Source organism: Armigeres subalbatus, chromosome 1 (genome assembly GCF_024139115.2).
Source record: "Armigeres subalbatus isolate Guangzhou_Male chromosome 1, GZ_Asu_2, whole genome shotgun sequence".
NCBI classification, from domain to species: Eukaryota; Metazoa; Arthropoda; class Insecta; order Diptera; family Culicidae; genus Armigeres; species Armigeres subalbatus.
The window spans coordinates 7,632,539-7,658,241 of NC_085139.1; the positions used below are offsets into that span (position 1 = coordinate 7,632,539).

The window sequence follows — 25,703 nt, forward strand, 5'->3', positions numbered from 1 at the left end:
TCTCTCCGCTTTAGTTATTCTTTCAGCGGGTTTTCCTTCTTGTCCAAAGAGATAAAATGCTACAAATTAGTTGGATAGTCTCAGTGTCCAAAATTTAAGTGGACAGGCTTTATGTATAACACACAACTCATTACCCAATTAATTATAGTTTCCCTGATGAAGACACCAACCCGTGTCGAAACGTTGGACAAATATAAATCTTGTTCTCAAAGATCTGTAGCCGTTTTGAGTTAAAATAAAAATAAGGAAAATATAAGAGAGGTCAAATTTGCACTTTAGGGGACAGATTTTACTTTTCCTTCAATTTATGTCTATTTGCGGTCATTCGAATGCATTGCCTCGGTTTCCGTAAAACATTTTTTTCAATTTTGATTTTTTTTCCCAAGGGGACCTTTAACAAAAAACAGTGGTTTTCAGTACATTCAAAGTTAATTTGCCTATATGCCGGGTAATGGCCACCCAGAGTGGAAATTAATTACTATTACAGTATGAAAAAATCACATAACATCAAAGAAAATTTACATGGTATTAATAAATCTGTGAAAGTTCAGTTAACGGAAATGAATTAATATCAACCGTTTAAAAAAATGTTATGGTTGTTGATTTGCACCGATAAATGATTATTTTATTTTATACCAGCCGAACTTTCCGCCCAAAATTATATTTAGCACAAACATTTATTTTGTATTCACAATTAAGGTAGCGTTTACTCTGCTACTCGATTTAATTGGTAGATCCAACGTTGGAATTACTAATTATTGCGATTAACTAAGATGCGGTTTTCGCTCACTGAAAGCTCTTGATTATTCTTTTAGCTATGTAGGTTTTTTAACCTGCGCTTAATGGCGAAGCGCCATAATCAGTATAATAGAAAAATAAAATTTGCCATAATAATTTGCATGCAAACTTGGCACTCAGAACATGAGACGGAATTAGATGAGCGTTGTGGAGCCAAATCTATTTCTGAACCACCTAATATATATACAGCGATTCCATGAAAAAGAATATAGTCGAAAAAAATTCTCGATTTTGCTCAAAATATATATGAATGAACTCTACGAAAATAATTAGACCCGTATTTTTGTTTCGGTCTTAGGGTGGATATTTTCAGAAAAAGGCGGTCCAAAAAAAAGCGTTAAAAAAATTCCGGCTTCATAACTTTTAAACCAATGCCACAATAGGAAAAAAGGAGGTATTTTGGCCAAATTGTAAATTTTAATAAAGAGTGGTATTCATCATAAAACATAGATAGAAAAGAAAAATATTTTTCTGAGCGTTCAGTGGGGTATAATAATTTTCGACATAGTATCGATTTTGTCATATTCTACAAAACCAACGGAATTTGGTCACTTTTGGTTTGCAACAAGCTGAATGTGGAATGGCGGGGGTGGTTTTGGACATAACTCAGAGAAAAATTTTGGAACCATTTTTTTCGAAAAAGGAGTTCTGAACATTTTCAATTTTCTGGCTAGGTCACTGATGCTGAATAAAATACTAATGGTCATTTAAACTGTATATTCGTGTCACAGACAAATGGACGCAACACAGATTTCTTAAAATGATCAAAAAGCACTATCAGTTTCTTTTACTTACTTACTTATGGATCCTGTACACCTCCGGTGGTGCAAAGGCCGACTTGAAAGATCTCCATCCTGAGCGTTGCCCGGTTATCGCTTTAACCTGTTGGTTGATTTCGTCGACTTCTTTTATTTCTATTGAGGTTCTGCCACCATGAGCCTCTGGGTCTGCCTCTCGCGATGTCCGCTGGGTTCCAGTCTAATGCTTGTTTAGATTTCGTTTCGCCCTACGTAGAGTGTGACCCAGCCCTACTTCCGATCCGAATTTCTGAGATTCAATTGTGAGGCCACCAGGCCCGAATTATATACCGCAGGCATCTGTTAATGAACACCTGCAGCTCTGAGTGTTCTCCACTGATACACACCATGTTTCGCTAGCGTATAACAGCACAGATTTCACGTTAGAGTTGAAAATTCGTATTTTGGTGCGTACAGTTATCTGCCTGTTTTCCAGATATTTTTAAAACTCGCAAAGGCAGCCCTTGCTTTTTTGATCCGTGCGCCTATGTCGATCTTGGTACGCCGTCGACGCCATTTGGCTACCAAGAAGCTTTCAACATTCTCCACTGTTTCCACGGCTGTGAAACTGAAAGGAGTCACCGTGTTTACATCCAACGATTTGGTTTTATTGACGTTGATAACTAAACCCTGCGAAGAGGAGCGCTCGACAGGAAAGTTGCGGTGTCCCAGATATTACGAAATAAACGATGCAGTAGTTGAGCGGAGTCATGGGGTCAGCCGAGCATCTCGGCTGATATGCGGTCGACCCTGGGGCTTTATTCGATTTCATGCTTTGGATGGATGTTTGAATCTCTAGCAGTGATGGAGCTTCGGTATTGACGCGTGTTAGTCGGATCCAGGCAGATCATGCCGAGGTGGTGATGGCCTGGCTGGCCTGAAAAGTTGTTCGAAGTGCTCGATTTAGCATTTCAGCTGGTCAGGGTCGCAATAACTGATCATTCGCGTCTTTCACAGGCATCGTTGCATTCATCTTCGCCCCGCTTAAGCGTCGTAAGATATCATAGGGAGGCGAATGTCCCCAGTTGCGGCGGCTCTCTCTCCTTCGTCGCGCCGAGAGTCTGCCCACACTCGCTTGTCCGTCGACATGAGCGTTTTACTTCCTTCTCAAGAGCCGCGTATCGTTGACGGGCTAAGACTTTGGCTCCTCTGGTTTTCGATCGTTCTATCGCGGCTTTGGCTTCTTCGCTCATCTATCTTCCTCCAGGTCTCATCGGTGATCCATTGTTTCTCTGGGTGCGTAGTTCGCCCAGATTGTTCTCGCTGGTGGCGATGAAGGCATTCTTGATGGTCCATTGGTCTTCCACGCTGCCACCTTCCGGAATATCTGCAGCACGCGTCTCCACTTCTTCAACGAAGACCGTTTCACCGTGGCATCTTCCAGTCAGCGTGTGTTGAATCGTCGTCAACTCTTCCTCCCGCGACGAATCCGCGCAATGCGCAGGCGTATTTCGCCGATGAGGAGGTGATGATCAGACGCGATATGGCACTACGTTTATTCCGTCATCGAAGGCTCCGTTTCCATTTTCGGCTGATGCAGATGTGGTCGATTTGATTTTCTGTAAAGCCGTCACGGGAGACCCACGTCCTGTGAATCGGTCGATGAGGAAGAGCGATCCCGATCACCATGTCGTTATTACACAAAATTCTGCGAACAGCTCTCCGTTTTCGCTCATTTCTCCGAGACCATGGCGTCCCATAATGCGCTCATGGTTGAGTTGTCGGATCCGATCTTCGCATTGTAGTCGCCCAAACAGATCTTGATATCACCCTTCGGAATTATCTACGACGGCATTGAGTTGACTATAAGTTCTCTTTGTCTTGCAGGTCGGCAGCATCAGTTGGCGCATAACATTGGATTATAGTAAGGTTTTCGGACCCGTTCTAAATCTGGCAACGATTATCCTTTACTTATAGGTTCACATCATAAGCGCAGAGTGTGCCTGAGCGCTTAGTAGGCAACTCCGCGATGCCGGGGAGCGTGTTCACCTGTAAACCAGAGTATAGCAGAACTTGTCCGACGGCGATCTGTGTTCTCCAAAGTTTGACCAAGGACTTCACTCAGTCCCAGGATCTCAAGCTATGCTGATTGCTTCATTGGCAAGTTGTGCAATTTACCTGCTGGGATAGGATTAAAACGTTCCATGTTCCTATTCGTGTCCGTTGTTTCGTTCTAAGAGTCGTCGCCGTAAAATCAGTCCGTATTCTTTCATTATCGGAACGAACAAATTGATGTTGGGAACAGGTTGTTGACCGTGTTCTATCCACCGGGATGGGGTGCCATCTTAGGTATAGCTTCCGGGGAAAAAGCATTTCATACTCAGCCGCTGGATGCCAGAACAGACGCTGTTGGAGCGCACTCCTTGGGAACACGCTGGTCAGTCGGGTCAAGTTTCAAAGTCCACCCAACACGGACTAGGTAGTGCACTTTGAGCGGCACACGGTTGCATTGATAGGGCCTGCTGGACACATGCAGCTTTTATGAAGTTCAACAGAGCCACTGTCGAACCCCACCATCCTAGGCAGACCCACAGGACGCACCTCTCACTCTAGTGATGTCAGAAGGACAACATTGCCCAGGTGCACTACCAGCTAAGTACGCAACCTCAGCTGGCGGTCAATTGCTGGAAGACCCGTGGAAGCGTGAGTATTGGAACTTGTGAGGACCAGAGCTCTGTTAGGCGCCCTTCCGGATGTCAACTCACCACTGCAGCCCCATGAATGAGCTCTACCGAAAATAATTAGACCCGTATTTTTGTTTCGGTCTTAGGGTGGACATTTTCAGAAAAAGATTGTCCAAAACAAGCGTTAAAAAAATTTTGGCCTTCATAACTTTTAAACTAATGGACCGATTTGCAAACTTTTGGCACGAATGAAAAGATTTTCAGTTATAGATTTTAGGAAAATATCGGACCCCAACGACTGTATTTTTTATTTTTTCAAATGAAAATTTATATACACAAACAGCCAAAAATTGGAAAGGTGCACAAGTCGTTTTGAGCTATTTTTTTTTTGAAAATATCAGTTTTTGCTTACATACGAGAACGGTTTCGTCTCCATCACTTCAAAATGGACGAACTGAATCAGTTAACCGTTCTGGGACCGGCAAAAAACACCCTTAATAGGCCGGTAGGGTACCCACGAAACTAAAATGCTTATATCTCTGGAAATTTAACCGATTTCAACAATTTTGGGTTATTCGATTCATAATTTTCTTCTATCAAGATGTTATCAGAATGAACATTGCTACAATAGATGGTAGTATCATCATCATCATCAAGTGCAGACTTTTCGGTGGCCATTCCAGAACAGGTTCCTCGAGATCATAGGTGGCCATGAACATTGTTCAATGGAACATCAACAAAATGGGTATAAACTTCTTGAAATTAACTTTGCGCATATCCTTCATGATCCTAGGCTCACCAGACAAGTTGACTCGAGGAGCCATTCTGGAACAGGTTCCAAAACATTTCATTGGAACCCCAACAATAAGGGTGCAAAGCTTCGAAATTGTCTCAAGTGTTTATCTCTGATCTATTTGGGTACAAGTTCACCCCGGATTACCAATTCCGGAATAGGTTCTCTGATGAGTCAAGAGTGTTCATGAACATTTTCAAAGCCGCATTTTGTTTTGAATCAATTTTGTGAGTGCAAAATCAATGCAAGGGCCACTCATCGACGCCGGGTGACAAGAGGAGCCCATAAGATTGAACACTGAGATATGATCGATTCCAGAAATTCTTCTAGACAGATGTGACTTTTCATAAACCATTTGTTTTAACATTGTCACATCAAAACTAACTGCTCTTCGATCCTAGGTGGCCTCATTTGATACAGAAAGTTTGTTCTAGAAATTGCTCTTTTTCTATAACCGATCAGGAAGTAATATCAGGCCACTAATTGACTCCAGGTGGACACTAAGGTATCTTGGAAGCTCCGGATCATCCGGAGCAGGGTCAATTCTTGACATCATTTATTGTGGGAGCAAAATTAATGCAAGGGCTACCTGGTGGTCCGCAAATGATGATCCAGAAGTGCAAGGACATCCAGAGCAGTGGTCAATTATTGCAGTTCGTTCTAGAAACTTTGGAAACCCGTTTGTAATAGCAGTATAAAACAGAGTCTTTGATCGCGCTTAGAATCATAGGGCGTAACTGTATTGATCCATTTTTCTTCATCGATTTTATATTTGCTTCAGGTGGAAGATGCAATCATCCTTTATTACAACCTTCGGTATACTAGAATTCACTATATTGATAAAAAGAAAACATCGACGAAGATAAATCGATCAATACAGTTGCGCCCTGTAATTCTAAGCGCGAGATTCGAATATCATTCATTGATCCCGAGTGGACACCAAGATGTCCTCCTGAAATACCGGAATTCGAAGCAATCATCATTTCTTACATTTTGTTTTCAACAGTTGCGTAATCGTGAGCATTTTTGTTCAAAGTAAAAAGAAGGAGAAGAGACATTCCGTATTCGTCTTATAATATTATCTTCAATCTTTTTTAATATTGTGATAAAATCAATGCAAGGACCACAATTGATTCAGGGAGCTACCATGTGGACCTTTGAAAGTTCCGGCACATCCGGAAAAGCGTTCAATTTTTGATTTTTTTTTCGTATCGTATCGATGACGTATCAGCGTTTGTAACAGTGGAGAGATTGAAGCAGAGTGATGCGCTTTCAAATTTATTGTTTTTTATCGAGACTTTCACCGAGGCTGGCTCGTCTAAATTTATTAAATATTGTACTCGAGGGGTGATTACGAGATCTGTACAGAAGAATGGCATATTGCGGACGACATTGACTACATTGGTAACGATCACAGTGGTGGAGCTTTTGCCCTAATGAAGAGGAAACCGGCGAGAATAGGCTAAACCATCGACTCTACCAAACGGAATACATGGTTGCGGGTAAAGATAAAGGTAGACCTATTGGTGTCAGTGATTGGTGTAAAATTTGCTCTGATTCGTATATAAAAACCGGACCGGACCGGAAAGCTTTTGGGGTTTCAGCGAAAAGTGCTACGTACATCTCGATGGGAAACTAGAAAAAGATGAGTGGCGCAGACGCATGAATCACGAGCTGTATCAAGTGTATAAAGAAGAAAATATTGTGAATTGTATAAAATACAACATGGGCCATGAGCCGGTCACTTAGTGCGAATGTCGGAAGAAAGAATAGCAAAAACAATATTCACCAGAGATCCAGATAGAGGCCACGAACGCTGGGTGCTACACGCGGTGGAATCGGACCAGGAACCCCAAGTTTAGGAAAACTGGAGGAACATCACCCAGAGATAATTGTCTATGACGATTTTGTACTATCCCATTTTGTTCCACCACACCACTTGATTTATTGAAAGTCGCAGCATTATTGGATGTATTTGAACGATTGGCCACTCATTTGGATTTTCTAGAACCTCAGAAGGACACGTGGCTATCTGTTTAGATTGCACAATTATGCGCTCACATTTCTCAACAAGCGATTTCTAAGAACTCACAACTTTCTAGGACGACTTAGAAAATTGGCACATCTTCGAAAGTTTTAGTTCCGATGCTCTCGTCACGGTCACACGATGCCAATGAATCATCCTCGAATTGATTTAGATTGCACACAGCTACAAAAAAGTCGCAGCTGTCAGAGCAAGTTTCTAGAAGATTACCTTTTCGGCTATTTCGAAGCGTCGTCCGAGCACTCACTTAGTGCCCTTCCAGGGTCAACGTTTGCTTGCAATGATATTGCTCTTAGTTTGATGCATAAATCGTTTTGAAACAGTGGTTTACGAGGATGAATTAAAAATTGGCCATTTCTCTTAAGTTCCGAGTTCCGGATACCATTTAGCGGAGTTTTGCTCTCATCATAACAAACCACTGTATCGTTGTTCATGCAATGATTTTACTTTCACAATGCTACAACAAGGAATAGTTTTTAGGACGGATTTCCAGAATTAGCATAACGCCAACAATAGATTTATAAAAATCGCAGCTTCAAAATAAATCTTCTACACCTGGTCATTTCTCCTTATGTTACAGAGCTTTCTAAAATCCACTTTGTGCCCATCCGGGATGAATGAGTAGTCCTTGTATTGATTTTGCTCGTTCATTGCGAGCAATTCTCCGGATGTTTCGGAGATTTCGGTGGACCACTTAGTTGCCTTCGGTTAGGGACAAAGGTCGAAAGGACAAAAGTCGAAAGACAGAACGTCGAAAGAAAAGGTCGAAAGGGAAGGTGGAAGGACAAAGGTCGAACGGAAAGGTCGAAAGGACAAAAGGTCGAAAGGACAAAAGGTCGAAAGGGATAGAAGGTCGAAAAAATGAAAGAATAATAAGATCAAATTATAAAATTTTAAACAATTAATTAAAATTCATTCAGTGAATACAACTAATATGGATGTTTGGGTTTTCTAAATTCACATCGATCTGTCAAAATGGCACAGCCGCACATTAATTATTATCTTCAACTTTGATTAATGAGATGAGGTGTTAATTTGTACTTGAAGTTAAATGCATAGCACAAACACCAACTTGTTATCAACTTGTTTTTGATCGAAATTTTGTCCTTTTCGACCTTTTGTCCCTTCGACCTTTTGACTTTTTCGACCTTTTGTTCTTTTCGACCTTTGTTCTTTTCGACCTTTGTACCTTTAGACCTTTTGTCCTTTCGACCTTGTCCTTTCGACGTTTTGTCTTTCGATCTTTTGTCCTTTCGACCTTTGTCTTTTCAACCTTTTGTTTTCGACCTTTGTCCTTTCGACCTTATGTCTTTCGACCTTTTGTCATAGATAGATTGTATTTTATAAATATTGATACCCATTATCTATTGAAAAGTATTTATCACTTAACACCTCGGGAACGTGTCCTGGAATGGAAACTATAAAGTCAGACGTCTGGTGGCCCTAAAATAATTTGAAACAAACCGCAGGCAATTTCTACGAGTATGATATCGTACACCGGCAGTCCCCAAGGATGAGGAACGAGACTTTGTTTAGGTTTGCTACAGACCAGGAGTGCAAGAGATTTAGTGAATACATTAAAAGTCTGAACTTTTCAGATGATATCCATCTGGACTATAAGGAAATAGCAAAGGCAACAGAGACAGATAAATGTTTGCCTAAGATCGCGGAGTTTTTACGAGAGGATGGCGACATTGACAAATGTTTCAAGGATATTTATCTCCCATCAGGACTTGGAGGAAATCAACGGATGCATCATTTTCAGGACAGATTGGTAGTTCCGGATTCTATGAAGCTGAAGATTTTGAAAATGTTGCATATGAACCATCCAGAATCAATAAAATGAAACAGTTGGCTCTCAGAACTGTTTACTGGTTCGGATGAATGAGGACATCGAGAATTTTGTGAAAGCAGCAGAATTTGTAACGAAACTGCACTTTCTAAGAAACCATCTTATTCAAAATGGATTCAAACTAACAAACCATTTAGTAGAATAAACGCCCAATTTTACTTCAACAAGAAAGTATTTTGGTTGTGGTGAGCATGAGCATGATGACCGTGCATTTCGTAGCTGCTATTCGTGATCGATCAGAACAATCGCAATTGCACAGGGAACCAATGGATGGAAGCATGGGTTTGACCAACCTCAATGTGCACAGTCCGAGAGCTCTAGTATTTGGGAAGGTCGATAGGGCCTACGTCCTCACGGTCATCGGGATGGGAAGAATTGATAATGTAGTCACTGCCCAATGCAAGCCGAGAATCTGCACTCGCCACAAGTTCCTGCGGAATTTCACTGGAATCTGGGGCGGTTTATGGCAGAGGTTCGTCTTGGTTAACGGTTGCCAATGATAGTAATGAAAGGGTGGTGTAGTATTCTAATTGGATGTCGAAACGAACTTTTTCGCTCATTTCGAACTCTAACGGTTACCTGCTAGAACAAATCAAGTTGTAGTTATAGGCATGGAAGATAGAAACGGTATGAAAGCCCATTTCCAGTTCTAGCGATTGCTAGAACATGAGAAATATAAGAAAAGATACAAAGTAGGAGAATGGAACGGGCTGATTGAACCACGACCTCCTGCGTATGAGGCAGAAGCGGTAGCCGTATGACCACCAAGCCCGTTGAGAAAGTATTTTTGGTTGTGGTGGATAGTTTTACTAAGTGGATTGAGGTAGAACACATGAGAAGTGGAACAGATCATAATCAAGCTATAAATGTTATTGTTATTTTTCCTGTTTTGGACTACCAGATGTCCTTGTAACGAATGGCGGACGGATGTTCAATTCCGAAATTTTATCGATTTTTTAAAAGCATGGTATCATTTCATGTTTTTCAATTGGTTCCATGTGCCAATTCATGTTTTTTATCACGACGGATAATTTTGAAGAACCTTTAAAAATCTAAAACATATATTGATGAAAGTATCGTGAAAACCCATTTAGGGTCGTTCACAAATGACGACCCATATCTCGACTTCTATAGCAGATAGAACTAAAGTTATAGCAAAAATTTTTCGTAGCAACTTTTTCTACAACTTTCTCGAAGACACCAATGATATATCTTCACAATTGAGGACTAATCATAAAAAAGTATGGGGCTCTCCGAACTAACTTAGCCCCTAAGATTAACTTTCAAGGCCAAAACATCTTTGATCACGAATTCCTGGGTTAGAAATCATTGTTACTGGGACTCTGCCGCCTCGCAGCATAGTGTTCATTAGCACTTCCACAACTTTGGAGTTTCTAGCAAGGTTGAAATTTCAGCATCCGTTTATCACGAGGCTAACACGGTGATATCTTTATGCCCAGGGAAGTTTAGAAAATTTCAATCCAAAATATCTTATACTGCGACCGGATTAGAAGCAATCTTCGGCTTGGTTTTTGTATTGTATTGTAGCCGCGCGGAAGGCAGAGAAACTGAGAAGATTTTTCAGTATAAACCATATACTTCCACAAGATCACATCGAGTCTTAGAACATCGTTTTATGAAGCAGCCACTAGCTGAACTTTATGAGTGAAATCCTATCGACTCACGGCAAGTGACAGATACATCGTTCAAAACTTGTGATCGGGTAGATTGCACGTTCTGAACTCCTGGACGTTTTGGAGAACCAAAAGGCATGTTAAAGCTTGTTAAAGTAATGAGTGGAACTTATCGGATCAATTGATCTGCTGGAATGTTTTGATGCACAGTCTTGGTTGATTACAACCCTTTAATGTGAAATGACGTGATCTTTAGAGTGTATTACACCCAGCCCCATACTTAGTATACTAGAAAGGCAAAACCAATGCACTATTTGACTAGCCTTGACAGCAAAAAATCAAGAAAATGAAATGCTTCGCATGCTAATAAAGCACTAATTTAGCATATTTACACCTGAAAGCATTTTCATCCGATCATTTAATTATACGCCTCAACGGTGCGGTTGGTCATGGCTCGCTTTTCCGCCCGACTGCACCGTCCGGCATTAACCACATAACTGACGTCGGTGCGGGTTGGTGCCCAAGTTCGGCACCCAAACAACAGAAAACAAAACCAATAACCTTGACTCGAGGCGTAGAGAGAACAAAAACATTTGCGTAAACCACCACCAACGCGTCGTTGCAGCCGACTTTTCAAGATCAGCATCCATTTTGGCGGGAAATTTCGATCATCGTGTCTGAACTTGAAGCGAGGAATTAGAAATTTGAACTCGGACATGGTTCACCCGATTATTTATACAACTTGGAAGGGATATACATGCGGAACAAGTGTTTCAACAACCTTGCCAGAATTTTTGTGCTCAATATTTTACTTTGGTGAAATTGGGTGGCGAGAATGGTCTATTTTGATTGTCCATGTACATGTGAATATACGATCACACAAACAATCGATCATTCCTCAATCTTGTTGGTCATTACGGTTATTATTCGAAAACTATTGCATCCGGTGTCCGCGACGGGGTCAACGAAACCATCAATTACGCTAATCATTCCGTAAGTGTCCACCTTTCCAACGTTGTAACGCTCACATTTATAACGATCGATACAAGCAGTAGGTGCGCCACGTACGATACTCGCTCGTTCCATGGTACGCGTGCCTAACTCGTTCACTCGTGTGAATTACAACTCCACAACCATCATGTTACGAAGCGAATGCTGTTCAGCAATAAAATCATAGAGGCAAAACAGCTGTTACCCTGGTACTCACCGGTGGGCATCTAATCAAGTAGTGATTGAAAATGATCGATTTTTATGTACCGTATGCACAGTATGTCGTACCCGGAATGCCTTCTCTTAGCGCTAACCTTGGTCTCACTGATCTACCGCGGAGTACGTGATCTAATTTGCGATTGACAGACGCCTTCAAATAATCGATCGATTGTTACGCCACGAGAAGATACAGAAGTGCTTTAGAATTGGCGAGAACGACCTCGCTTTCGCTTTTGACCGATTGAAAGTTAAAGCATATTGGAAGGGTTCTCTGTGATGTTGGCGGAATGTAGCACTTTCGACCAAGGATAAAGTGCGTGACTTATGAATTTGACGATCATTAGGTACACCCTCATGTATGTTCAAACAAGATTGTGCCACCGTGAAGCTGTTTCATACAAGGCGGTAATTGAGGCGTATGCTACGCCTACAAAACCGCGAAGCATAAAATGAATGTCAAACAGATAACGAGAGAGAACAAACACCAATCGGTGATGATGAAACAAGAACTAATTATATACATAGTACAGCGTGTTACGTTACGATAGTACAATGGCATACGATTGTGTCACACATCACACCTGTGAGAATCAGAACCAATTAGTTTGATGAACAATGCATCATAAACATCTTCAGAGTACTCGCCATTATTGAATTGAAGTGTTGAGCCGTAAGACACTTCGTTTACTGCAAGAGTTTTCACCTCGGAAAGTCAGAATGATCGTACCTAATGCATTATAGGTTTTTCTATCGGTAAGACCCGAACTTGATATTTAAAATCTGACGACTTGTTTTTTATCGTCGATCTTTATCCGAGTGTGACATTTTGTAACAATGTCGAAAACCCCAGACGCGCTCAGCATAACGAACGTGAGACAAGATTCTCCGTCGTCGTCACCTACTCTGAAATGCTTGTCCACCCCAGTACGTGCCGGAACGACCTGGCTGAACTTCAATGGCTTCGGTCCAACGCAACCGCGTAGTGAAGTGATTCGATGGGAGTTCATACTCATACACGTTGGAACGACCCTGAGATTGAATATCAATTCCTTTTCAAAAGTGTGGCAAAGCACACTTTTGCAACCATCGAGAAGTTGACATTTGAATTGAAAGGGCTGATCAACGAGAAAAAAATGGGTTCTATACGCTATTCGTTCACATTGTGACCTAATCTTATTGTTGGTGGCTAAATAGATTCAGAATGTTTATTACGATCGACAATGGTTCAATCACAACGATTACTAGCAATACGTAACTGGGAACTTAAAGTATTTGATAATAAGATTACACGGACTTGAAAATTAAAGGTCCAAAATGGTTGGGGTGGATTCATAAGCAGAGGCGCTTATCCAAAAACCACGGGATGAGAATCTCCTTCTAGAAGAAAGTTCGTACAAACAATAATACAATCAAGCCCTCGTTTCCCAGATTGAGCCAATAGCTACTACATAGGGACACAGCAGATATTTCCGTCCATCGTCGCAGGAGCTTAAACCAACGAAAGCAACGTCCATTCTTGAACTCCACTATAGCAGAACGTTTCTCCTGACCTTACGATTTGGTACAGATGAGTTTGATGTCTCTTTTATTGGTTTTCGAGACTATGGCAAAAATGCTTGCCTTAATCCTTCTCATTTACGACTAAATTGATCTTTCCCGTCAGAAATTTTTATTCTGTCATTCGATTCTTTAATTAATTTAAAATCAACTTACTCAAAGAAACCAGATTTTATAACGCCTCTGTTTTAAAAATTCAAAATAAAATAATCGAAAAAGTACTATTCTAAGGCTTGACCCGTTTTTGCCTGTATACTAAGTATACGTAAAGGCTATATGATCGCTCCGAAACCAAACTTTTTATAGAAATCTGGGAGACCCATAGTGTTATATACCAATCGACTCAGCTCGACGAATTGAGGTGATGTCTGTTTGTGTGTATGTATGTATGTGTGTGTGTGTGTGTGTATGTATGTGTGTGTGTATGTGTGTATGTGTACAAAATGTTGTAGACACACTTTTTGGAACTTAGCATTGGCCGAAATACTCGCAAGGTTCATTCGACTGAGAACCCTGTCCCATTGTTTGCTATTGAAAATTGGCCAGATTGGACTATGGGATCAGAAGTTATGCCCAAAATACTATTTTCTATGTGCGAAACACGCTAAAAAACACTCACTCATATTTTTTTAGTTTTTTTGCATGAGAAAGGCACCAACACCGCTAGGTGGATTAATCAGGGTTTTTCTCATGAATGTTGCGATTTTTATTATTTTCGGCCGATATAGTGTATCGTGATTTGAAGCTTATGTGCGTAGTGAAGGAAAACTGTAAAACGGGAGTTTATCAGATGCTGATTGCGTTGGTTGGTTTCTCACCCTGTGGCAGTGAAGTCATCGACATAGTCCAGCCTTACCCAAGCACAAAATAATTTTCTTACCAGCCATACCATAGCTAGCGTGAACGAGTTCCAATTCTTTCCCCTCGGGTGTATCGATTTAGGTAACAAAAGGCTCTCCACAATACGATAAGCGCAATAAATACTTTCTAATCATGTAAATAATTTATTATGAACTAATATACCCTGGAGAGTAACCTAATTTGTGTGCTATCTTTATGTTTTACGTAAAATAAAATTTAGTAGTGACGTTTATGTAGAGGTAGCAACGAGGTTATTTAAAAAAATGGAAATTAAAGTTAAACCAAATTTAATATTATTTAAATGTTATAAATCCTTTATATCACAAATTCTTGAACATGCGATGTATCCAAGTTATGGAAGCTCAGAGCGTATTGCGACAATTCGCCAAAATGTAGGCAATTATATTGCAACTAATGAACTTGAAGGCATTAATGGCAACAAGGTATGAATGGCATTAATGGAGTGTTAACTCATCACCAGAGAATCAATTTTTTTTCTATGCGCAAGCGAAACAAGCGACAAAAGAGAACCAACGACAAAGCTTTGTTTTTGTCGGAGATAATAATGACAAAGATCCGAAAATTTTTGTCAGCAACAAAAAAAGAAGACAATTTTGTTGCTAACTTTTTATCCCGTTATTCTGCATTATCTCTACAGCTAATTTTCGTGGAAATATTGGAGAATCCAACTATGATTACAAAATTAGCAGCGTATATCAGAGCATGCATGGCGAATGATTCTTGTCATATTGTGTTTGGGTTCTGATCAAGGCTTGTTGCGAGGTGCGTTTGTCAGTAACAAACTCTGTTGACGACTAAGGGTATATTGTTAGACGTTACTCGAATATTGATTCCCTGCTCATCACTAATGAACCATGTCTCATATGTCCATAGATATGAGTAAAAGATGTAGAATTGTTTTGAGACAGATTTGATCGAGCGACGTGATCGTGACACGTTTTTGGCTCTTACTTTCGCAAGATTTCTTGATTCGGTCGTATTGGAGTGTGGCGCACATTGTCGCGTGCGGTATTCAGCCCCGATATGGGTACCACGTACCGCGAGTGACGACGAGGAAGCGGTAAGCAATGCAGCAAAGAAGCTGCTATCGAATAACGCCTATTACTGCTTAAAGGATGGCGATGCTGGTGACCCGCCGGTGAAAAAGAAGAACCGGAAGACGATTGCCCAGAAGCAACACGATCAGCTTCCCGAACGTAAGGAACGGTGACCCCCAATCTTCGTAAAAGGAGATTCGCTGAACCTGTTGCCAGCTATTCGAGACATGATCTCGAACAAGTACATCCTTGGCACTTTTCGGTTGTGCTCAGAGGGATCGAAGCTCATGGTCTCCAACAAGGCCTCATTCGATTTCGTGGTGCAGTATAAGAACAGGAAGGAATGGGAGTACTACACCACGACTTCCCAGGTACTAAACCACTGAAGGTAGTGCTACGCGGTATCGATGATATGGAGGAGCAGGGCAGAAGCAGGACTACAACCAGTAGCAGTTCACAAAATCGCGCGGCACGATAAAAAGCCATAAGTACCGTGACTAACTGTACCTCGTCCATCTCGAGCATGGATCCACCTCGCTCCAAGGATCTTTAGGCGATTAAGGCGGTCAACAGTACCGTTATCAGATGGACAAAATACAAGCCCGTGCATCGCGACTTCACGCATTCCATGAACTGTTTTCAGTTCGGCCACGGTACCAGAAACTGCTTCATGGCTACCCGTTGCAACGAGTGTGGCAAAAACCACAGCACGGAGGAGGGTGACCGAGCTGGACCTCAAGTGTGCCAACTGTGGAGCAAAACATCGTGCCACAACGAAGGACTGTCCCAATCGCGCCGAGTTCGTAGAGATCCGGAAGAGGGCTTCCACCGAAAATCAGCCCATGCGTCGACCAGGTCCACTCCCGGCGCTGAATGGGATTAATTTTCCGGCCATCACGCCTACCCGTCGACCGATCCCGGTCCTTCCGCCGCTGCAGCCACACAAACGGCTCGCTGCATCGGTTCCATCCGCGGCACCCGATACCCAAGTACCATCGGCTGCCAGCCAATGGCCCCCGCTTCCTCCTCCTGGATTCCGTCGCCAGGACGAGCCCCTTCTGGTTGAAGGTGACGCACCGCTCTACACATCGGAGCAGCTTGTTCCAATTTTCACACAACTGGCATCGCGACTACGCGGGTGCAAAACACGCTTCGACCAGATCTTCACCCTGGGCATGTTCGTCATCGAAAATGGCTGCTAGGGTGGGTCTGGTCAATTGGAACGCTTGCTCACTTAAGAGCAAAACTATTGAGCTGGTTGGTTTCCTCGACGTGAGGGAGATCGACGTGGCTTTCACCACCGAAACACACCTGAAGACCGAGGTGAGCGTATATTCCGGACATCCGTGTGGTGAGAATCGATCGGCCTAACTCCAGGGAAGGAGGTGTGGCCATTGCGCTGAGAAGCAAGATCAATTGTCGTCTGCTACCAAGTCTCCAGCCGTTGGGGTAGAAGTTACTACTTCCGTCGGCGTCATCACCCTCATCGTGGCATACTGCCCAACGCAAGCCAAGGAGATCGATGGGACATCGGCCGCCCTCCGCAGAGACATCGTCAAACTAACGCGGCGCCAAGGGCAGTACATCATCGCCGGCGATCTGAATGCAAGACATCAAGCCTGGGGAAACTCAAGGAGCAATCGAAACGGCATGATATGGAGTAGCGATCTAGAAGAAGGCCATTACACCATCTTGAACCCGGACTCACCCACCCGGTTGAGCAGATCCGGGGTACCCAGTTGTCTATCAGGAGCTGAGCTCCGATCACTATCCGGTGGTGGCCGAAATCGGCCACTCTTCAGAAGAAACTATCATCGAGTGAACTGGCAGCGGTTCCAGCAGTGCATCGACAACACCATCGATTACGAGGTGCGTCCAGAGACGCCTGAAAGTATCGACCGCCAGCTGTGCGCCATCGAAGAGGCAATCTCGGTGGCCATAGAGCAGCATGTCCCAACGGCTAGTAAGGTAAGCACCTCCCTAACCATCGACATCCTCACCAAAGATCTCATTCGTCTTCGCAACGTGGTTCACAGACAGTATCAACGTACTGGGCTGCCTGCACTCAAAACCCGTTGCAATCGCATGACCAAAATCATCAAATCCAGAATGGTAGACCTTAGAAATAATGATTTTTCCAATAAAATCCGCGCTCTCCCAAATTGTACAAAGCCGTTTTGGAAGTTGACAAAAAATTTGCAAACAAAGCCTCGGCCCATTCCACCCTTGATCCTTACTTACGGATCCTGTACACCTCCGGTGGTGCAAAGGGACGACTTGAAAGATCTACATCCTGAGCGTTGCCCGGCTATCGCTTTAACCTGTTGCCAGGTTAGATTTCAGTCGACTTCTTTTATTTCTTTATTGAGGCTTCGCCGCCATGAGCCTCTGGGTCTGCCTCTGCTGCGATGTCCCGCTGGGTTCCAGTCTAATGCTTGTTTACAGATTTCGTTTCCGCCCCTACGTAGAGTGTGGCCGACCCAGCCCACTTCCGATCCCGAATTTCTGTTGCTATCGGCCTCTGGTGACAACGACGATGGAGCTCATTGTTTGAGATCCAGTTGTGAGGCCACCAGGCCCGAATTATATACCGCAGGCATCTGTTAATGAACACCTGCAGCCGTTGAGTGTTCTCCACTGATACACACCATGTTTCGCTGGCGTATAACAGCACAGATTTCACGTTAGAGTTGAAAATTCGAATTTTGGGTGCGTTCACTTATCTGCCAGTTTTTCCAAATATTTCTTAAACTCGCAAAGGCAGCCCTTGCTTTCTTGATCCGTGCGCCTATGTCGATCTTGGTACCGCCGTCCGACGCCATTTGGCTACCAAGATATTGGAAGCTTTCAACATTCTCCACTGGTTGCCCGGCTACTGTGAAACTGGAAGGGGTCGCCGTGTTTACATCCAACGATTTGGTTTTGTTGACGTTGATGACTAAACCTGCCGAAGAGGAGCGCTCGGCAAGGTCGTTGAGCTTACTCTGCATATCAGAGCGCCGTTGCGCGAGGAGTGCAACGTCATCAGCCAATTCGAAGTCGTTTAGATGCTCCATGGTTATAGGCTGCCATAACAGCCCGCGGTTTGGTTCACGGTCAATCGCACCTACCAGAATCTCATCGATTACGATGAGGAACAGTAACAGTGGTAGAATACATCCTTGCCTCCGCCAGCTACGACCCGGATAGGGTCGGACAGAACCATTGGCAGCACTCTACACGAAAAGGCCTCGTACTGTGCTTCGATGAGGGCCGATGATTTTCTCAAGGAACTCCCTTGCGTCTCAGGGCGCCCCACATATTCTCGTGTTTGAGACGGTCAAGCTTTTCGTAGTCAATGAATACCAAAGTAAAGGGACTCTTGGAATTCGTTGACCTGCTCCAGAATGATGCGGAGCGTGACAATATGGTCCACACAGGATCTCCAGCACGGAATCCGGCTTGCTGCCGCCGGAGAGTCGCATCGATCTTCTCCTGAATCCGGACTAGGATAATTTTGCACAGAACTTTGAGAACGGTACACAGCAACATAATGCCTCGCCAGCTATCGCATACAGTCAGGTCAACCTTTACTAAGATACCTTGCATCCAGTCGACCGGGAAAGTTGCGGTGTCTCAGATATTACGAAATAAACGATGCAGTAGTTGAGCGGATGTCATGGGGTCAGCTTTGAGCATCTTGGCTGATATGCGGTCGATTCGATTTCATACTTTGGATGGCTGTTTGAATCTTTAGCAGTGATGGAGCTTCGGTATTGACGCGTGTTATACGTCGGATCCTAGGCAGATCATGCCGAGGTGGTGATGGCCTGGCTGGCACTTGAAAAAGTTGTTCGAAGTGCTCGAACCAGCGTTTCAGCTGGTCAGTTGGGTCGGTCAATAACTGATCATTCGCGTCTTTCACAGGCATCGTTGCATTCATCTTCGCCCTGCTTAAGCGTCGTGAGATATCGTAGAGGAGGCGAATGTCCCCGGTTGCGGCGGCTCTCTCTCCTTCGTCGGCCAGAGGTCTGCCCACCCTCGCTTGTCCCGTCGACATGAGCGTTTTACTTCCTTCTCAAGAGCCGCGTATCGTTGGCGGGCTAAAACTTTGGCTCCTCTGGTTTTGATCGCTCTATCGCGGCTTTGGCGCTCTTCGTTCCTCTATCTGCCTCCAGGTCTCATCGGTGATCCATTGTTTTCTCTGGGTGCGTAGTTCGCCCAGATTGTTCTCGCTGATGGCGATGAAGGCATTCTTGATGGCGGTCCATTGGTCTTCCACGCTGCCACCTTCCGGAATATCTGCAGCACGCGTCTCCAGTTCTTCAACGAAGGACCGTTTCACCGTGGCATCTTCCAGTCGGCGTGTGTTGAATCGTCGTCCAACTCTTTCCTCCTGCCGACGAATCCGCGCAATGCACAGGCGTATTTCGCCGATGAGGAGGTGATGATCAGACGCGATATCGGCACTACGTTTATTCCGTACACCAAGAAGATTCCATTTCTATTTTCGGCTGATGCAGATATGATGGATTTGATTTTCTGTAAAGCCGTCACGGGAGACCCACGTGACCTTGTGAACCGGTCGATGAGGAAGAGCGATCCCCCGATCACCATGTCGTTATTACCACAAAATTCTGCGAACAGCTCTCCGTTTACGCTCATTTCTCCGAGACCATGGCGTCCCATAATGCGCTCATGGTTCGAGTTATCGGATCCGATCTTCGCATTGAAGTCGCCCAAACAGATCTTGATATCACCCTTCGGAATTTTATCTACGACGGCATTGAGTTGACTGTAAAAGTTCTCTTTGTCTTGCAGATCGGCAGCATCGGTTGGCGCATAACATTGGATTATAGTAAGGTTTCGGACCCGTGTTCTAAATCTGGCAACGATTATCCTTTCACTTAAAGGTTCCCACTTCATAAGCGCAGAGTGTGCCTGAGCGCTTAGTAGGAAGCCAACTCCGCGTTGCCGCGATTCACCTCGTAAACCAGAGTATAGCAGAACTTGTCCCGACGACGTTCTGTGTTCTCCAAAGTTTGGCCAACGGACTTCCTCAGTCCCAGGATCTCAAGCTTCATGCGGCGTGCCTCATTGGCAAGTTGTGCCAATTTACCCTGCTGGGCTAGGGTTAAAACGTTCCATGTTCCTATTCGTGTCCGTTGTTTCGCGCTAAGAGTCGTCGCCGTAAAATCAGTCCGTATTCTTTCATTATCGGATTCTCGAACAAATTGATGTTTCGGGAACAGTAGGTTGTTATTGGCCCAAGGTTTCCCTATCCACCGGGATGGGGCTGCCATCTTACCCGAGCAGCACAAGTCAGACAAAAATGGTTGCAGCAACTTTATTGTAACCGAATTCGGTCCCATATAAGTTACAGTAACCTATGTGGAACTTCTGTGCTGCTAGAGGTAGGTATAACTTCCGGGGAATAGCATTTCATACTCAGCCGCTGGATGCCAGAACAGACGCTGTTGGAGCCGCACCTCCTTGGTGGACAGACGCTCGATCAGTCAGGTCAAATTTGTTTAAAGTCCTACCCAACACCAGGACTAGGCTAGTGCGCTTTGAGCGGCACGGTCGCTTTGATAGGACCTGCTTTGGGACACATGCAGCTTTTATAGAAGTTCAACAGAGCCCACTGTCGAACCCCACCACATCCTAGGCAGACCCCACAGGACGCACCCTCTCACTCTAGCTGATGTCAGAAGGACAACAGTGCCCAGGCTGCACTACCAGCTAAGTACGCAACCCTTAGCTGGCGGTCAATTGTCATCGGAAGACCCGTGGAAGCGTGAGTATTGGAACTTGTGAGGACCAGAGCTATGTTAGGCGCCCCTTCCCGGATGTCAACTCACCATTTCGCAGCCCCCACCCTTGATCCCGCTAGACAATAATGGCTCTAAGGATCGATTGATAACTCCTGCTGAGAAGGCTGCTGAGATAGGTCGGCATTTCGTCAGCTCTCATAATCTTGGGCAAAACATCGTAAGTCCACATGAAGCTGCTGTCAGTGAGCATGCAAACAACATTCATCTCATTCCCAATAACTTCTCGGAGGAGTTGGAGATAACAACTGGTGAATTGTCGGCCTATATCAAATCATCCAAAAATATGAAGGCCCCTGGTTTCGACAACATCTTCAACTTGAAGCTCAAGCATTTGAGTGACCAGTTTTTCGATCACCTCGAGTTAATCTTCAACCAATGCCTCGACTTAGTTACTTCCCATCGTCCTGGAAGTCAGCAAAAGTAATCCTCATCCGGAAACCTGGGAAAGACCCTTCCTCGCCCAAAAGCTATCGTCTCATCAGCCTTCTCTCAGCGTTATCCAAGCTTTTTGAAAAGGCAATTCGTTGCCGGCTACTTGATTTTGACGATGAAAACAACATCATGCTCGAGGAACAGTTTTGATTCCGGAGCGTTCGATCAACTGTGCACCAACTGACCCGAGTCACTAACATTCTCAGACAGAACAAGTTTGTAAGCAAGCTTATTTTCCGGCAACAGGTTGACAAGACGGTGACAAAATGTAGCGTTCTGCTAAAACTACTGTACCTACAATCAACCGCCGGTCGTCATTGACCCTGAAGAATAAGCTTGCTGTCTACAAGCAAATCATCTGGGAGAGATGCGCCAATACCCATCATCTGAAACTCCAGAGTACAGAACAATTTCCTGCGGATGATTTTGAACACCCCACCCAGGACTCGAAATTCTGAGGTCCATCGTCTGGCCGAGATGAAAACACTCGACGAATGCTTTGAGGTTATCAAACGCCACGTTAGGCTATCAATTTTTGTAAATAGTAGTATAAGTGTAGGATTAGGTAGCCAGCGCCACATTAGGGTCATAACTTATAAATGATTAAAATAAAAACTAGAGCTGAAGAGCCAAATCAGCCGAACACTCAAAATCTAAAAACATTGTAAAAACCAATCTGAAACAAATAAAATGAATTATGATTAACTCCTTACTGAATGATTCGTTTAGTGTGTTAGAGGATCCTGGAGGGATAATTTTGTTAATTCATCTGTTGTGCACAAGTAATCTTTCACAATAGTATAAAGTAGAATATCATGAAAATGCATTTAGCAAAAGAACGGATAAAAGTGTAAAATCTTTCAACAGCTGACTGGCAAAAATTTGAGTTAGAAACATGTTAACATCATATGCTATAATAGTACTCCACCCAGTTTTCATTAATCTAGAATGCAATTTTAAACAGTTTTCCGCCAAACATTTGGAAAAAGTTGCATGCGTGGAAGCAAAACTAGTAACAAAACTACTGAAGAAATTTTAATCCAAATAAAATACTTTGATCCAGAATTTCTACAATACAGCTTTGATATCATCGAATAGTTATTTCACACTCACAGTGATCAATATTTTTGTAAAATTTCTATCATCGTGTAGACATTTTACGAATTCTTCATATTTTCATCCTCATAATTGATTCAAAATGATTAAATAAAATTCAAATTAAAAAAGCATAAGAGGACAAGGGATTTTTTAATTTTTTAACTCTTTTTCGTTTCAGAGAGCCAGGACCCTATTCGCCCCATCCGAAGAAGATCATCAGCTAGAAAAGAAAGTGACCAAATTTTTTTAGCAAAATCACTTCCAACGTCTTTTCACAATTTTAATATCATTTGCTTATAATGATACTCCTAAACTATATACCCTCAATCATCCAGCTCATTGATATTCATGAGGGTGTCGGCGAGTCGCTGGCCTCTCGTTAAGAAGATGTCATATCATCATTTCCTTCCATTTCCTCGTAACGGTGATGGGCGTGACCGGCAATGGTAGCTTTCAAGCTTTATCATTCTGAACCTTTAATTGGATTACCATTGAACCCCAAATGGAAATCCATAAGCACTTGGGGTAAGCAACCCAGATGTTAAATTGCTTAAATCCATAGTAAGTGTATAAAAAAAGCTAAAAGTAAAATAACGATTTGAATAATCATGCATCGGCGATATAATGAGCTTCTGACATTTTCACCATAAACCTCGAATGGTAATTTCAAAAAATGTCAGCTAGTGAGTTGAAAATGCAATTATTCGAGCCATGTTTTATTTCGCATAGTGGACATTATTTCCAATTTTCTAACCAAATAAATATATTCTGTTCTACATACCTGTACATCGTTTGGAAATCACTTAGCAACAAAGAATTTTAAAACAAAAATCCGTGTTTCTGTAAGATGGTTCCTCCTTTCTTCCAATCCCATAATTAAGTTGTAAGCAATTAGACAGCTTTCGAAAGCAGAAAATCGTACCAATCGATCGACCTAACCGGGGAGCAACCGCTTCACTGGGATAAATGTCCATTACAAAAGTTAACTCCACTCGACCATCAAGCCTGTTTCTATAATCTGGTTTCGCAACGTCGTCGTCGTAATCGGGTCACAACCAATCTAGTAGTGTTTTAGCGAATGTCCTCCCCATGCCTTCTTCTCTTCGATAACTTGATGGCTGGCTGTGGCAAACCACTTCGATGACTGGCCATGCCCAGCCGGTCAAATCCATTGTGGATATCACAATCAACGTGTCTGCCACCATTATTATCCTGTCCGCATTGAATTCCTACCTTGATGGTCAGATCGCATCTCTGATGACGAATCAATTAGCACGAGCCGTAATTGTACCTCACAATCTTTTTTTTTGTCAAGTTCACGAAAATTTAATTTCGTTTAACAACACATCATCATTTAAATTGCCACTAAATTGCACTCATGTTGTCACATTTTCATAAATTGTCCCAACCCCCTTTGTTTAGAAGCGATAGCTCTGGGACCCCTACGCTTATCTTGTTAACGGCACCGCAATGGAAAACTCTTCGCTCCGTTGAACCCAATTATATTCCACCATCGGAAAATACCCCCACGCTAAACAATACACACAAACGATCCCCGTGGCCAATTTGGGAAAAATCTCACCAACGATCGTAGAGGCGAACCTTGATTGCAGCAAATCGATTCGAACCACTTGCCTGCCGCAATTCACCTCAAATCCCGTACAGCAGCGGCGGCGATGACACGATATCCGTGTACGAGTTGACAACCACCGGGATCAGCACCGAACTCAGTTAGGCTGGCTGCGCGTTACGTCAGGCGTACTATGGCGATTATCTCGCAAATCCTCGAAACACGCGAAATATAGATCACGCGACCGTACGGTTTCGCGTCTGAATGCAACTGCGGAACGCGTGCAACCGAGTGGGCTCTTTTGTTTTTCCGAGGAGGCTCGACCGACCGACTCGCGACGCGGTTGGCGATCGGTCGGTCCGTAAATGTAAATCGGATCGGAAAAGAAAAAGGCTCCCGTTCGACGAGGTCCGAAGAGCGCCAGCCAGCGATCAAGAGTAGGTAAACTAAACTGGCTGCCGCACTAAGGTTCAAGTAAAAAGAGAAGGAATGATACATTTTACTTCGAACAAGGCAGAAGAAAACGCTTGATTTAACCTAGTGCACTTTTGCAAATTCTAATTCCACTAAAAGAGAATGGACCGATTTGGTCCAATGAGTCATATATTATCGGACAGATAACCACAAAACTGGAAGGAAAAGTGTCTTTGAAGTAAAAGTTGTGTATCCTGGTAGAAAGAAATCATGCAATTTATATAGAGAATTATAAAAATAATTAAATTTGAAACTAAATTTAGTTCAATCTACGAGGCAGTTCAAGATCTTTTTGGTATTCCTTGATATTTACCTTGTTTGAGATGGCCGTAACATAACTAGACCTAAAATTAGGAAGACTAGGCGGAAAAAGTATCAAAATGTACCTGTCGAGAAAGCGAACACCATCTTTGCAAGGTTGCTGTCCGGCATTCTTCCAACATGCCCTTCATATCCTACCCTTCCAGCTTTAGGTACCTTCTGGTACGTAGAGTTGGGCGAGCTCACGGTTCATCCTTCGCCGCCACAGACCGTTCTCTTGCACACCGCCAAAGATGGACCCAAGTACTCGTATCACGAATTTCTCGATTGCTTGCAAGTCCTTTTCGAGCATGGTTCAAGACTCATGTCTTGATTACCAGTCTGTTGCGCTCGGTTCCGTCAACCAGCATGTACTTATGTCTCCGACGCATTCATAACCAGTCCAACTTTTGTTGCCTCACGTTTCAGGTGAGTGTACAGTTCTGCCATCATTTCAAATGTTCGGCCAACAATTTCATATTGTCCCCGAAACAAATAAATTGACTGGATCTGTTGAAAATCATACCCCGACTGTCACTACAGCTATCGTATGCCGCCTTCAAATCGATTAATAGATGGTGCGTTGGGACCTGATATTCACGGCATTTTTGAAGGAATTGACGTACAGTAAATATTCGGTCCGTAGTCGAGTAGCCGCCAACAAAGCCGGCTTGATAACTTCTCACAAACTCATTCACTATTGATGAGAAGGCGAAAAATTACCCGGATATGATTCTGGGGACATTGGCCATAATGGGGATGGAATATGGAAATATGGGTATCAAACTT

At 43.3% G+C, this 25,703-nt stretch overlaps 1 protein-coding gene across 3 annotated transcripts in view; it reads right to left on the minus strand.

Moving 5' to 3' along the window:
• LOC134220658 (major royal jelly protein 1) overlaps positions 1-24,403 on the minus strand; it is a 248,982-nt gene extending 224,579 nt beyond the window's left edge. Inside the window, exon 1 of one of the 3 annotated variants that reach the window (XM_062699776.1) lies at positions 24,173-24,403. The gene's annotated coding sequence lies outside the window, so the exon portion shown is untranslated. Of the gene's footprint in view, positions 1-24,116 lie in introns of all 3 variants that reach the window. The other 2 variants (XM_062699763.1, XM_062699768.1) reach the window with 2 other exon arrangements.
• Positions 24,404-25,703: the final 1,300 nt, after the last annotated feature.